The following is a 14,272-nucleotide window of genomic DNA, read 5'->3' as shown; positions in this document are numbered from 1 at the left end:
TCAGAAAAAAACTGTTGCCACTGCTGCTATGTATTTTTCATATTTGCATTATGCAGAAGTTGTACAGCTTTCTAGCAAATAAAGGGCTTTATTACAATTGGAACTGCTTTATTGCTGGAGTAGCCGTTCAATAGCCCATCACACTTTGTACGATTGTTAAAAATTTGTTTGAACATTTTCCTTATAAATCATTCATTTCTTTTTATTAAACGATATTTGAATGCATTTTCACAGTTTATATTTTTTTTTACTGCGTTGTATTTCTTTGGGACTTCTTTAAATTATGATATATTTCCATGGAAAAAAAAAATGCAACTGAACCTTTCCTTTAGAAAAAAAACATCCTTCTGCATCCTAAAGAAAGCAAAAATATTCTTAAATTAACTTCTACATATGGTTTATAAGAGCAAGAATTCAATTGTCTGTCAAAGAAATTTTCATCTCGACTAAGGACTAAGGAGAATTAGTCCGAACTGATGTGTAAACGAAGCAAGCTGCTGAGCTTGTGAATCAATGTGTCTATTATCTTTTCCGGACAGATCAATAGAGCTGAAGAACGAGCTGTGAATCGCAAAAAAAGAGAGAAACACTGAAAGGAAAAACAAAAAACGACACACACTAACTCACCAGCCAATGGTTGAGCTTAAGTCTATTATCTGTATGTCAGGAAAGTCCATACATGACTGATAACCTTTACTTCCTCTGATAGACTTTACTTGTCAAGGTTCATGCCACCAAGTACCAAAAAGTTGCTTAAATATAGCATCTCTCATTATTCAGTTAGTTCTGGACTTTTAAACAGATCAAGAGCATATTAGAAAAACAGATCACATACAGCCATATACAACAAATGAGAAAAACATTAAAAAGTTAATTTCAACTTTATTATTTCAATTTGGAAAGCAAAACCCAATATACTTATTAATTACACACCGACTGATGTTTCCAAGCTTATAGTTCTGTTAATAATGATGCATCTCCACTTGCAGCAAATGAAAACACGCTTTAGATTAGAATATTTCTTCAAACCAGTAAAATAACCCTTTATGACACAGAAATCATGACTTATGGGAAAGTATGTTTAATACCTGCTTAAAGGTTATTTTAAAAAGCACTTTTATTATAACAAACAAACTGCATTTTTTCGTATTTTATAGTATATTGAATTTGACTGTACGTACAGAGACAAGGAAATACACTCTGCTCCTGTGTGTGCACCAACAACAGATAATACTAGGTCAATAAGAAAACCAGAGGTGTTGAAGTGGCATTAGCCAGGTAAAGCATAGCGATGTAATCTAATAGGACATGTAAAAGAGCCCCCCCTCATGGCTTATTCATTGCAAGGGATGTCATTACTGAATGTGCGTGGACTGTGGGAGGGATGTGCTGGCGGGGGCATTTTCCCTGGAGTCACAGGATGCAGAGGAGAGGACGGAAGCTGCAAGACTGCAGCAGCAGCTGATTGTTCATGCAGATGGGTATCAGCTTGACTCTATGATCGGGAAGAAGCAGTTCCTAGTTTTAATGTTTACCATGCAAAAATGTCATCTTAATGCCGTTACTTTTAACTTCATAAGTGCATTTAATGCACAATTTCACCCTGGTAGAGCACAGAGAGGGCTTTGGAAAATGCATAAAAGAATGGTTAACAATATTACAAGTAACTAATTTAAAAATATCAATTTCACTGTCACAGCCTCTGTATTTTTTAAATGTTTTTATAATTATAATTTTTATTTTTTTCTGACACTTTTTATGTTTTGTACGGTGACCTTGAGTGTCCAGAAAGGCGCCTTTTTAAATAAAATGTATTATTATTATTATTATTAATTCTCAGAATGGAGGGGTTTGCTTAAGTCACCAGGTTGTCAGATTCTGTGGATTATTCTCTGGAGCATTCAAGCTCACTTATCATATGTCGTTTTTTTCAGGAAAACCTCTCTAAAAATAAAATACTTTATTCAAAGCAGCCATGTTTTATGGGAAGTTCCTATTTGGTTAAAGCATCAGCACCTCAGATGATTTGCGACACTTTCCTTTGAACCTTTACAATAGAAATCTTTGGAATGTATCCACACTTTAAACATACTTCAGCGTTTGGTCTGCTGTGATCTGATATAAGAACAATAACACAACAAAGTCAGAAGAAATATGAAGAAGCTGTAAAATCAAGCAAAATGGTTTTCTTTTCAGGGACTTAAAATTGATCTATGGAAAACACAGTCTGCCAGTAATTTAAAACACTGTTGAATTATTCATATCAAAAACTGTAAATAAAAAATTGTATTTATGCTCGTATATTGATAATTTCTGCTTGTTCTGACTTTCATTCTCACTATGATGTGCTGAGATATCAGCACATTTCTCAAAGCAACTATGTACACAGAATATTTATTTATAAAGACAGTTCTTACTATTGCTAAGTCTCACTTCTGTCAACATGAACATTTCATGTTTTACATAAGTGAATTTAAATGTACTAAAGTATTATTCTTGCTCGAAATGGTATTACAAGGACACCGTCTGTTACACTACGCATTCTTTATAAGGTCAACAATAGGTTTTTACATACCTTCATAGTCTTAAAAAGGCAAGTGAAATTAAATCTGCAAATATAATATTATATTTTATATATATATATATATATATATATATATATATATATATATATATATATATATATATATATAATTTAATATAACAGGAATATCCCTAAAACATAGCAGGAGCCAATTCTGTGAGCTAAAAGTTTAATAACTTAACTTTTTCAGCATCTCTGTGAGAAACTGAAAGGTGGGCTGATATTCTAACAATGAATTAAGTTTATTTTGTCACAGCCATTTCCAAAAAACAAGAACAACTGAGAACATTGTAACTTTCCAGTCTATCATTGGGAAATCTAAAAGAAAACTATTTCTATACAAACATGCTAGATGTCTTTGTTGGAGTCATGGATATTTAACCCCAGCTTAAGTGGATCTCTGGAAAGAAACGAAAAAAATTTGAGTTTCGGGTTATTTTTATGAGGCTTGTCATATTGAGGTGATTTCTCAATATTCAAAACATTAAATCAGGTTCAAACAAAGTTTTTTTTCTTACCATTTTCATAAATAAACATGTCTTATCATTTCAGCTGGTAAAAACAAAAAATAAATCCACCTCCCCTGCCTTCTGTTGCCACAACGTCCTGCTGCATTAATCGTCTTTGTTGCAAAATTGATATGTGTATATTTACAACAATTTTTTAATTTCTGGTCAGTTTCCTAATTAATACTGCTATAAACACAATGCCATTATCCGTACATGCTAGTCTGTTCCTGTATTTGTGCCTGTGATGTGGCAGGTAATTGTTTAAAAGAAAATACATTTTATTTAATTCTCGGCTTTGAAAACAAAAGAAAAGGTAGATAGTGATACATTTATTTTTTATATATTTTTTAAAGTTTGATAATATAATAAATCGTATGAACCATTAAGAGATGTGTGACAGCGATTAGGGGTAATTAAAGATGAATAAAGCCGTGATGTTTGATTTCCAGGAAAGAGAGCCTCATGGTATTTACCTGAGGGCCACGGCACCACGAATCTATAAAAAAAAGACAAACCTCCTGCAGTGAGACGTGGAAAGCGCTGCACTGCTGCAGGAAAACAGCCAAGACGCTAATGGATAAAACACAGAGGATTTCTAATGGAGACACCATTATCTGCACAGTGTCTAAATATCATTATTTGGAAGTCGGGAATCAAACCACTAAAAAACCCTCCTTCTCAGAACAAACGTAAAAAAAATAAAGTGAGACCTCAAAGCCTGACTAAATGATGGATGATCTCACTCTCACTGTAATCTATAAAAGACAAATTCAGTTGGTCAAGATTGTTCAGATTTTAGCGCACTGCAGAATGGCACCAGGAGAACATTGCATCATGGGTAAAAAAAGGTAGGTAGTTGCAGATTAAGGACATTTTTCTCCAGCGAAGGTAATTTTAGTGCTGCACCTCAGAGAACTGTAAAGTTAAAACAGGATTTAAAGCCAGTGCGCAAAGGTTTAGAGGGTTTCCTAAGTGTCACTGCTCCTGGACTGAGCAGTAAACGTGTGCATCAATGAATGTCATTAAAATACAATTAATAGTTTAGTGCTTCGAGGTTAATTAAATGTAATATCAAAATCAGTTGCATAATTTCCAGTTTTCCAATCTCATATACTTCTAAAACATCTAAAACCTCCCACGAAATTGGAGAGACTTTTAAGATCATTGGAAACTTTGTGTTCTTTACTTAAATAGTAATATATATATATTTATAAAATGTAAAAAAAATTATTAACATGCAAAATACACACGAGGAACAGCTGCTGATAATCCTCATTTCTCAAATCAGCTTCTGCTGTGGTATTAAATTGAGTGGATTATGAGTTATGTTGCACAGAGGGGTTCTCTTACACTGATGAAGGAGAAGGAGAAGGAGAAGGAGAGGAGAGGAGAGGAGAGGAGAGGAGAGGAGAGGAGAGGAGAGGAGAGGAGAGGAGAGGAGAGGAGAGGAGAGGAGAGGAGAGGAGAGGAGAGGAGAGGAGAGGAGAGGAGAGGAGAGGAGAGGAGAGGAGAGGAGAGGAGAGGAGAGGAGAGGAGAGGAGAGGAGAGATCGACTGACCCTGGAGGTTGCGTTCCCCTTTAAAAGTCCCATCCCTCTCAGATACGCAGAGCTCATGCAGGATCTGCTGCGGCAGTGAGGGAACACTGCTGAGCTGTGCAGTTTGTGCTGCCAGTGAGCGTGCAAAGAAGAGGAGGGGGAACAAGCGTGCACCGGAGAAAGAAGGAGGAGTAAAAGGGAGAGAGAGTGCAAACAATGTCATTCTGTTCAGGAGGCAGTGCTGCAGTCAAGTTTGCCGCGCCATGAAAGCACACCACCAGTGACCAAGAGGCTCACAGAGAGTGAAGAGAAGTTTTCATCCTCTCCTCCTCCAGAGTGATGCAGTGCCTGACTCTTCAGTGGGTAAATATTCCATCCTTCCTTTAGTCCTCTACCTTGTCCTTTACTTTGCATGTTTATCTGCTAAGGTATTTTTCTTTCTGTTTGAAAGCATAACATATTCCTCGAATCATCCTTCCATGAGTTGATCTAGGCATGTCGGTGAGGATGCCTGCAGTGCTGAGGCTCCAGGCTGCATCTGCCTCATCATTTGCAGGCAGCGGCCAGCCAGACAGAGCCACTCAGTTCGCAGTCAGGCTCCACTGCTCCCTCATCCATGTTTAACACATGGCAAAGGCTCGAAATAGCAGCCGGCGTGTTAGATAGCTGAACCTCGACAGGGCTCCATTTCTCACAAGGGCACTGTAAACTTATCAGGATGCAAAGAGTTCCCTCCTCTAGTTGAGACTTGAGTCTATGCTGACTCTGCTGGTTGTATCTTGGCTTTTTTCCCCCACTAGCTTTGTGTTTACATTTAAGACAATGGGTATACTGTGCTTTAAATGCTTGACATTTGTAAGGAAGACCTGCAACAATGACTGGGTTTAGATAGTGAGTGGGAAAATGAAAATGAGGCCACAGCGGCCTGTGTGGGACAGGGAGGCTGTGGTGCAGTCATGAAGTTGTGCTAATATGACTCCCCTGATGTCCTATATGAGGATGTTAGATTCTTTACAATGAAAAACACTGCTGTAGAGCAAGTCTACTGTTTCTAGAGGTAAATGGAGATCATTCTTAGCAGAAATACTCCTACACTTTTCTCATAAATGTTAAAAGTCAACGTTGCTACCTCTCTACTTAACTTTAAGAGATTTAAAAAGGAGATAAAAAAATGTTTTTCTCAAGATGAAGGATGTTTAAAATGGTTGTCTGTATTAAATGCTGGTTTTCAGCCTTGCAGGGCTACTTTACTACATGCCTGGGTCAGCAGTGAGTTCACTTAAGGTAATCATGTTATGTGAGTTTTGGACTGCGTTCTGTAGAAAAACTTCTAGCACACAGAACTAAAGCTCTGCGCCAAGTATCTGAGCAAAGAACATCTGCAGTTCTCCTGCACGCCGGCTCACTGGGGTTAATGCTGCACTATCAGCACAGGAAACTGCAGCACTTACCTGATGTTTCTTGCACCTCTGTTCTTGCCCTGCCCCCCCAGCCCCTCCCCTACCTCCCTACACAGCTCCTCTCTTTCTCTCCTCCTCTTTGTCTCTTGGTCTCCAGTTTCCCCTACTGTAGTCTTGCTCGCAGGTACAGTTGGCCAGCAAAGCGCTTGACTGGCATGCTTTGCAGCTCGCTGATCCCCCCTCCCTCCTCCCCCTGAGCTGAAAAAAAGTATGCAGCACATGCTTTCACCATCCTCCTTGAGCATTTTGCCCGAGAGAGAACATAGAGAAGAGAACAAGAGCCAGTGAGGAGGCAGCAGAGCACCGATCCTGCAGTGTCCTGCAGCAGCTGTACTCCTGCAGTGCTGGCCCACAGCAGCGTGCACACACTCTCACACACACACACACACACAGGGATATGAAGATGCACACCACCACACAACTCTATCATTTACTCATCAGAGTCCTTCGCTGACATGACACAGCGGTGCACAGATTGAGGCAGGGCAGGCCGTCTCGCTCAGCGTTGGAGTAAACCGAGTTTAGAGACAGAACAGGGGGAAGCAGATGAATTCACCCCCCCTCACCCACTCTCCCCCCCTCCCTCCCTCCTTTCCTCACCCCCGATGGTGCATTGTCCCATTCCAGCACTCCTGTTTCGATGATGTAATCAATGCAGCAAGCTTTGAACTTGCTAGGCTAGGGGTTCCTCTAGACCACCCGCCCCCCACCCCTCCATTACCAGGTGCTCTGACTGACAGAAATAAAAGTGAGGCCTCGTTGCAGTCCCAAGTAAGACGGGAGATAAATGGCAAGATTTCACTTTTTTTTTTGCAGCTGAGGATAATTTCCTCTGAGTTGCCTCGCTCAGTGAATGTTCATATTCCACTCTTGACCAGCATCTCGTATAACTCAGTTTGGACTTTGCGGTGCTGCATCATGGCTGTCACTACTTTAACACCACCATACTCAGACCATTTCCCCCTCTTCTGCTCTTTTTCCACAGATTTCTTCTCTAGCCGCCTGCAAAGACGAAGCAGAGCTGAAAGCACTTGGAGTGCCTCTGGGTGTAACGCCGTAGTGACTTTGTTCTCTCATTGATAAGGTCATCGGCCTGTTGACGGGCTGCAGCAGAGAGTGACGCCGCTGATGTACAAAGCGCACAACTTTAAGAGACGTTCAGGCAGCCAAACTCAGACCATATTGTAGCAGGTGAGTTTTGCTGAGCTGGCTTCTGCTACTGAAGCCAGAATCTGCCTAGTGATCAACTTCCACTAACAGCAGTGATGAACTGGCATCACCCCTCCTCTAGTACTTAAAAAACCCAGCTACTCAACATAATTAGCACTCGCTGATACTGATGATCTGGCACATTTAGCACAGTTTACATATGAGTACCTAAACAGCACGCAGTGCACATCTGCACCTAAGCTCTGACCGATCTGATAGAAGATCTCTTGATTGCTACATCAGTGAATGGCTTTTAAATTCAGATCAAAGATCGAATGTTGATGCTCTATGAAATAGTTAATATTTCACACAGATCTCTAATCTTTGCTGATGCTTTTTCCTCAGATTTTTGGTTTTATAATTTATACTGGCTTCATCTGTAATTGATGTGACCTACTGAAGGATACTGTATAATATGATCTGATGAATCAGCAGCTTTCATTAGTACGCTGTGCTGGTGCCCAGTTACAGCTTCTGCTAAAGATCAGATAGAACTACAACAGATAGAACCGAAGAGGAATTTGGGCTCTTTTGGATTTTCTTTATTAAAGTTATGCATTCAGCTTCAGCCAATAAAGAGTGAAAGTTTGGTGCTAATGCGACAAAAATTAAAAGAATTCAACCATTTTATGGTGCTTACACAAACATTGTAAACAGTAACATGTAACAGTAAAATATTAATACTAAGTTTCCGCAACTATTGGTGCAGAATATTAAACACTTTGGCAGAAAGGCAGAAAAAAGTTTAAACTTAAGTATCAGACCCACGTGTCCCAAAAAAAAAAGCTAAAATTAACTTCATAGTGGGTTAATCTATAGTTAAGCCAAAAGTAAATCTGACAGAAACTGGATAATCTGGATGTTCAGCCAGTTCTCCTGGGTTAGCTGACATGTCACTCTTTCCTGACTTTACTTTTATTTGTGTTTTGTTTTTGACACTGAATTTAGTTTCTTTCTTGAAAATAAGGGAAAAAAAAGCTGCAGCCCCTTTTCAGCCTGCTAACCAGCAGTGTTCAGCAATAGGTGGGAAAACCTCATGCTGGCATAAGACTCTCTCGCACTTCCTCTGGTGCCCCATCAAAGCAACTTTAAACTACAGAAACAGTATTATGGGATGTTTTAACAGTTTTGAAAGTATAACTTATAAAACCTTGACATGAACACATAAACAACTTCTAATCTGAAAAGTTCTCAGAAACAAGTGGAACTTCCTTCTTCTTTGTCATCAAGTCAGGCCAGTTTATTAACGTTCCCCTCTGACACATTTTTTTGTTGAGCTGCCTTTATCCTGTCACGTCATCAGCTCAACAATAACCCCATCATGTGTTTTAAAGTGAAAGCTAAGCTAACTCAGTGAAGGTCTGAGTCATGCTGGGTCCTTTCTGGGCTTCCCCCTTCTCTGATCCTCCTCCCTCTCTGTGGTCTAGGCTCATGCACTGGGTTCGACTGCTGGTGGCGTGATGGAACATGCCTTGACATGTTGTGCTGTCTGGATGAAGCAGACGCAGAGACAGAGAGAGAGGCCACAAAGAAACAGAAGAAGCTGGTGGTCAACTGGAGCTTGTGTGAAGAGACTCTGCAGCAGCCTGTATTTTGGATGGAGGAGCTCTGCCGCTGCCTTGCTCCCTGGTGAGTGTGAATAATCTCCTATGACTTTATGTTCGAACTTATTTTAACAATTTGATTCACTCTCACTGCATAAATAGGCAGCTAATGGTGGAGTAGGTTAGATTTTGTAGCATAGTTAAGTAAAATAGAGGACTTAAGGCCATCAGATAAGCTAAATTAACAATATGAGTTGGCCTAAATTGAAATGTCGAAGGTTAATTTTAAAATGACGGCTTTCAGCATTGTGAAAGTGTCTTGGAAACTAGGGAAGAGGTTGCTGAATTCAGAGGACAGCTACACAAATGACAAAGTGGCGTGAAAACGCCTGCATGGATTCTGAGCCGAAGGATAACCTGATATTAGAAGCATCCTCTCTACAAAGCCAGGACCAACAGGAGGAACACTGCCTGTACAAACTACAGCTGCTACTTATGGGATGACGGTGTATTCAAAGTGCTCCCACTCAGTGCAGTCAGCACTTCTGCATGATTGCAGTTCAGTTTACAGAAAGAGATAAAACTGGGACAGACTTTCCACATTGTCACTCACAATCACATGTTATTGATAAACTTAACGGTAAAAATCACATGGAAGCTCAAATACATAAACCCCTGTTCAACGCACTCTGACCCCCTCTTAGTTTTACATTAGCCTACCTGAACTATTAACCCACTTCAGTATATAAGCAAAGGCAATTTATTCACACCTCAGCTGGTTTGCAGTCAAAACGCATGCAATGAGATTTCAAAGTTACGCTTTTTAAATCAGTTTTGTTTTCCGTCATTCTGTTGCAGAGGAGTCTGTTTAAGCATTGAGTAACACAGTACTGCTTCTCTCTCACCTGCTGAAAACTGCTGGCCAGCTGGCCGCAAGAAGGCCGCTACCCTTTCCCCTAGCTTCTTAAAGAGACACGTTGGAAATATTTCACAGAAAAAATAAAAAAACGCTGTTCTTGCAAAATGCATCCCCCATACTACAGTAGCTCGGTTTCAAAGGTACATTTGATAAGCTAAGCTTTTCAATTAGCCGACTGTAGACGTGCTTCCCGACAATTAAGCTTACGCTACTGAACAAAGAGTGTAAATACTCTGTGTAATAAGCATAGAAGATTACAGCTAGGTTTATTATAAATTGATCACTAACTATATTACATTTTTAGACTGTTTTAATTTTGAATTACAGCTAATATTATGTAATATATTTTAATTTTCTTCTTTACTAAAATACTGTGATAACGTTATATATGTCCACCATTGCCATGTCAATCCATAACTACTAACGGCTTTTGATTATGTCGATTTAAATGGCCTCCTGCCTCTAATTAATAAACAAACAGTTGCTCACACCACTCTTCAGAAACCTCCCTGTGCAATATTACCAACAGCATTGTTAGCCATAAGATGATTATGTGAGTGGAGTGGGACCAAGCCGGTGAAGCATGACTGCCGGAGCACTGCAAGCTGACAGCAGAACAACGGAGAAACGTAGGGAGCAGAGAAATGAGGGATGAGGAAGGAAAAACACGGGGCTGCTGATATGAGGCATGATGGTTGTTTGTTTTTATTTCTGACACATTTAGAGGTCTGACAGCAGGTAGATCTAGGTGAGTCAGGTGTAGGGGAGCCTAGGTTTGCTCAGCGTGGAGGTGTGTTTGTTTGTTTCAGTGCAGGTGTTTCTTCCTCCTGAAACAAGATGTTGCTTTTAGGCTGCATATGTCGCATAAATGCCAACTAATAGAAGAGACTGTTTACCTGAAGACACGTTCACCACAGCCGAGCAGGTTGTCGTCACACTGACTAATAATCACCTCAAACATTTTTTTAAATTAACACAATATTATATTCCTTTATAAGAAACATTTAAAAACCCTTACTTAAAGTACAACGCTTACACACCTGATACTAAAGAAGAAGCAATTTGGATTAAAAAATTATTTATTAGAAGCGTAGATAATGTAACACAGAAGATCAGGGAGAGGAATTAAGAACAAAACCACTGAGAGATTAAACTGTGTGCATTTTGAAACAAATAAAATTACCAGATTAAAAATAATAATTTGAGTTTAAGAAAAAGGAAAAAAAAAAAAAGAGATTTAACTTTAAATGTTGAAACCAATTTTGAACTTTCAGCAGCTGTGATGAAATCATGAGCAAAAGCCTGAAGTGCAACACCAGACTAACTCAATATACGTTCTACTTGAGGTTATTCTCATTAAAAAATGTCGAATAATGTCGTTGTGAAAATTATTATATTTTATGATTAGATAATTCAAGTAATAATTAATAAATATACCTGGTGCTGTCTTAAGAAGGGGGAAAAATCTATTAGATAAAATAATAATAATAATAATAATAATAATACAAATATGTATTATTATTATTAGCATTATTATTATAGTTTCAATCATTTTGAAGAAAAGCACTTAAAGGTGGCAGAGAAAATTCCCCCAAATTAATTTCAATTTTAATCAGTTCCAGCCCTATTTCAGTGTTAAAAAGTAAAACTATGGTTTATTTGCAACTCTATTTGGTTAAGTTCACAAGTATTCATACCCCTGGCAGATTTAGGTTAGGGATAAGATTTTCTAGATAGCAACCTGTCTTTTTTAAATAAAATAAAGATAATATGCAAGGATCTAGCCAGAGTCTGTAGTCAAATTTAGTAAAAAATAAAAATAAAAATTGTTGATGAAGCTAAAGATTAGGGTGACAGAAAGATGGCCTTCCCACATCATGGAATTAGATTTCAGCACTGGAGACGCTCCAAAGGTGGTCAGCAAACTTAAGAACAGGTTTCAGCGCTCCATTGACATTAATGATTATTCTACTGAGTATAAATAACATTTGAGAAATTAAAATTAAAATAAATTATGCTGCTTTATGATCTTTGGGACTACAATTCTCGTTCCATTTTAAAAATTTCTTGTTCAAAAGAAAAATTACTTTTAAGTCTAATCCATTCAATATTTAATATGACAATTGGACAATGTAGATCAATATAATGACAAACAAAATAGTTTTCTGTGTTATACCACAAAATATTTTTTGTAAATTACATACATTCAGGATATCCATTTTACACACTTCTCTATTTGCATAACTTCTTCCTTAATTCATTCACAAATGTACTGAAAAATAATTCAGTTTTTTCACAATTCTGCCTTCCTAATCTTGAATATGTTCCGAAAGAATCATTTGTCTAAAATAAACATTTAATCTAAAAATGTTATAAAAACATTTTGTCGTCTTGTGGACAAAACAAAACATCAAATGGGCTAGTTGACATTTTTCTATATATAAAAAAAAACAAATGTTTGACTGAATCAATGCTATAATAATTTCTGTATTTGAAATTTGGTTTTCCTTTCTCAAAACATTTGTTAATATTTTAACCTAAAAGCTTTTTCCGTGAGGAGAGTGGACAGCGTTTATTCCTGCAGTAGCCGGCTGCCTGAAACAGTACGGCAGCCTTTCATTCATTTAGCGAGCAATGCTGCTGGGTTTTCATTGGCATTCCTCAGCTCTTTATTAGGGATTACATCAAGGCCTGAACAGGAAGGAATTCCTGTTGACATGCGCTCAGCGACGGCGACGCCTGGCCTCAAGACAAAGACACAAAGGGACACGGGCGCAGCTGTTGGCCATCAGAACGCCGGTCAAGAGGATCCGCTGTCCTTCTCTGCAGACATGAGAAGCCTTCTGACAGATAAACACCTCAGCAAATTTGCTCCGTGTGAATGTTGCAGGCCGCTTTCATCAAAGCACTGAGATTCTTTTTTATCTGATAAGGTCCAGTACTTAAAAGCACAAACCAAGTTCTGGAATTCCCAATTACAAAACCCCAACTGTGTCAGAAAATTCACAAACATACAGAAGACGGATGAAAAATGTCCCCGTACAGACTCAAAACTCCCTCTTGTCCCTCGTTTGTCAGCAGCTGCGATGCTGGTCTCCAGTTTCCCCGTTGTCCTGTCAGAGAAGCAGATCCCAGCGGTCAGCCGGACTAAAATAGCTCTGCAGACAGCGGACGCAACTGATAGCAAAGGGGGATAGAAGGGTTTTTAGTTGCAGTTCCTGAGGAACATCAACACACTACGGGTTACATAGTAGTCCAAAGAGCAAATAGATACTCAAGTAGGTGAGAGCTAAATCCGACCGAGGTTTTGTTGCAAAATCATGAGTCATGTCAAATCTATTCTTAGTCTGCGAGTGTTTGTGTTTGTCCAAGTTATGCAAACTTCAAGAGATGCTGCAGAAAAAAGGCTGGAAGGATATGAGGCATCTGCTCGGAAATAGGCTCTGGGCTACTTAGCAGGAAGTGCAGACTCCTTAGGCTTTTGTATTTTTTTTTTTAGGCTTTATGAAAAAGTATAAAAGTTGTGAAATAATTCTTACACAATCACTTTCTCTGTCCTCACATCTTTTATTCTGCAGGTCCTCTACATCCCATCACAAAAAGCTGAGAGAAACTGCAAACGTCAGCAGCGGCAGACTCCAGGGGTCAGACGGTGCAGCTAAAGCCCGCCAATTCCATACTGAGAGGAGGCAGGTGGACAGACGGGTGGATGGACGGTAGGCCGCGGCTGCTGTGGGTGTTTCTCTGGCAGTGTCTTAGCTGGTTGTTGTGAGGAGTGAGAACGAAGCAATCAGCAAGTATACTGCCGCAGAAATTCTTCGCAATAAGAAGCCCTGGGATCATTCATCATTGAGAGGTGGAAAGATTTTCCACGGCAAAGAAAGTGAAGAGAGATCGACAGAGCTTGGCCTTTTTTTATCACCAGCATTTACATCTGGAAGAAGCCATCAAACTTCTCAATGCTTAAGCTGTACCTCTATGATCTTCTGCTGCCATCTTGTGACTGAAAACAACCTATCTGCATGCTTCTGTTTATCAGTCCTACCGGCTTCTACTGTAAAACATACAATTATCTGTTATAGCTGATTGTAAAAGAGATGCATGGCTTTAAAGGTATATTTCTTTGTGACAAATCTTTAATCTTATTATTCACTTCACTCATTTATTAGCTGTGTACAGGTGCAAATAAAGGTTTCTTAACAACTGATTTTCTCATTAGTTTTTTTTTTATTATCAAACATGCATTTTATAATTGTAAATAAAATCTTGCTCTGTGTTTGAACCACTTTGCCGTGGGTAAAAGCACAACGGTTCCTGGAAAGCTGGCGTTGCCAGGATAACAAAGCAGACTTAATGAGTGCAGATGAACCAGGTGCACATCAATTGAAAGACTCGCTAATTACTGCAGGATCTATCTTGTTTCTTGAAAAGAGTAATCAGACAGATGTGAAGGAAAAACACGCAAGTGCTGCTCATATGTGATTCTGACTCTAATGCAGACGTTGCGATT

General features: G+C 39.0%; 1 long non-coding RNA gene across 2 annotated transcripts; it reads left to right on the top strand.

The window, feature by feature from the left end:
• The first annotated feature begins 4,716 nt into the window (after window positions 1–4,716).
• Window positions 4,717–13,969, top strand: LOC119797043. 2 transcript variants are annotated; one of them, XR_005282544.1, is made up of 4 exons: window positions 4,717–4,993; window positions 7,076–7,281; window positions 8,727–8,928; window positions 13,341–13,969. It is a non-coding gene; the product is annotated as an uncharacterized LOC119797043 (long non-coding RNA). The 2 variants fall into 2 exon arrangements; XR_005282545.1 differs by having other exon boundaries at window positions 4,719–4,993; window positions 7,175–7,281.
• Window positions 13,970–14,272: the final 303 nt, after the last annotated feature.

The sequence above is a fragment of the Cyprinodon tularosa genome, unplaced genomic scaffold (genome assembly GCF_016077235.1).
Source record: "Cyprinodon tularosa strain WSP-4 unplaced genomic scaffold, ASM1607723v1 ctg57, whole genome shotgun sequence".
Lineage (NCBI taxonomy): Eukaryota > Metazoa > Chordata > Actinopteri > Cyprinodontiformes > Cyprinodontidae > Cyprinodon > Cyprinodon tularosa.
Note: the sequence above shows the minus strand (reverse complement) of the source record. Positions and strands in the feature narration are given on the sequence as shown.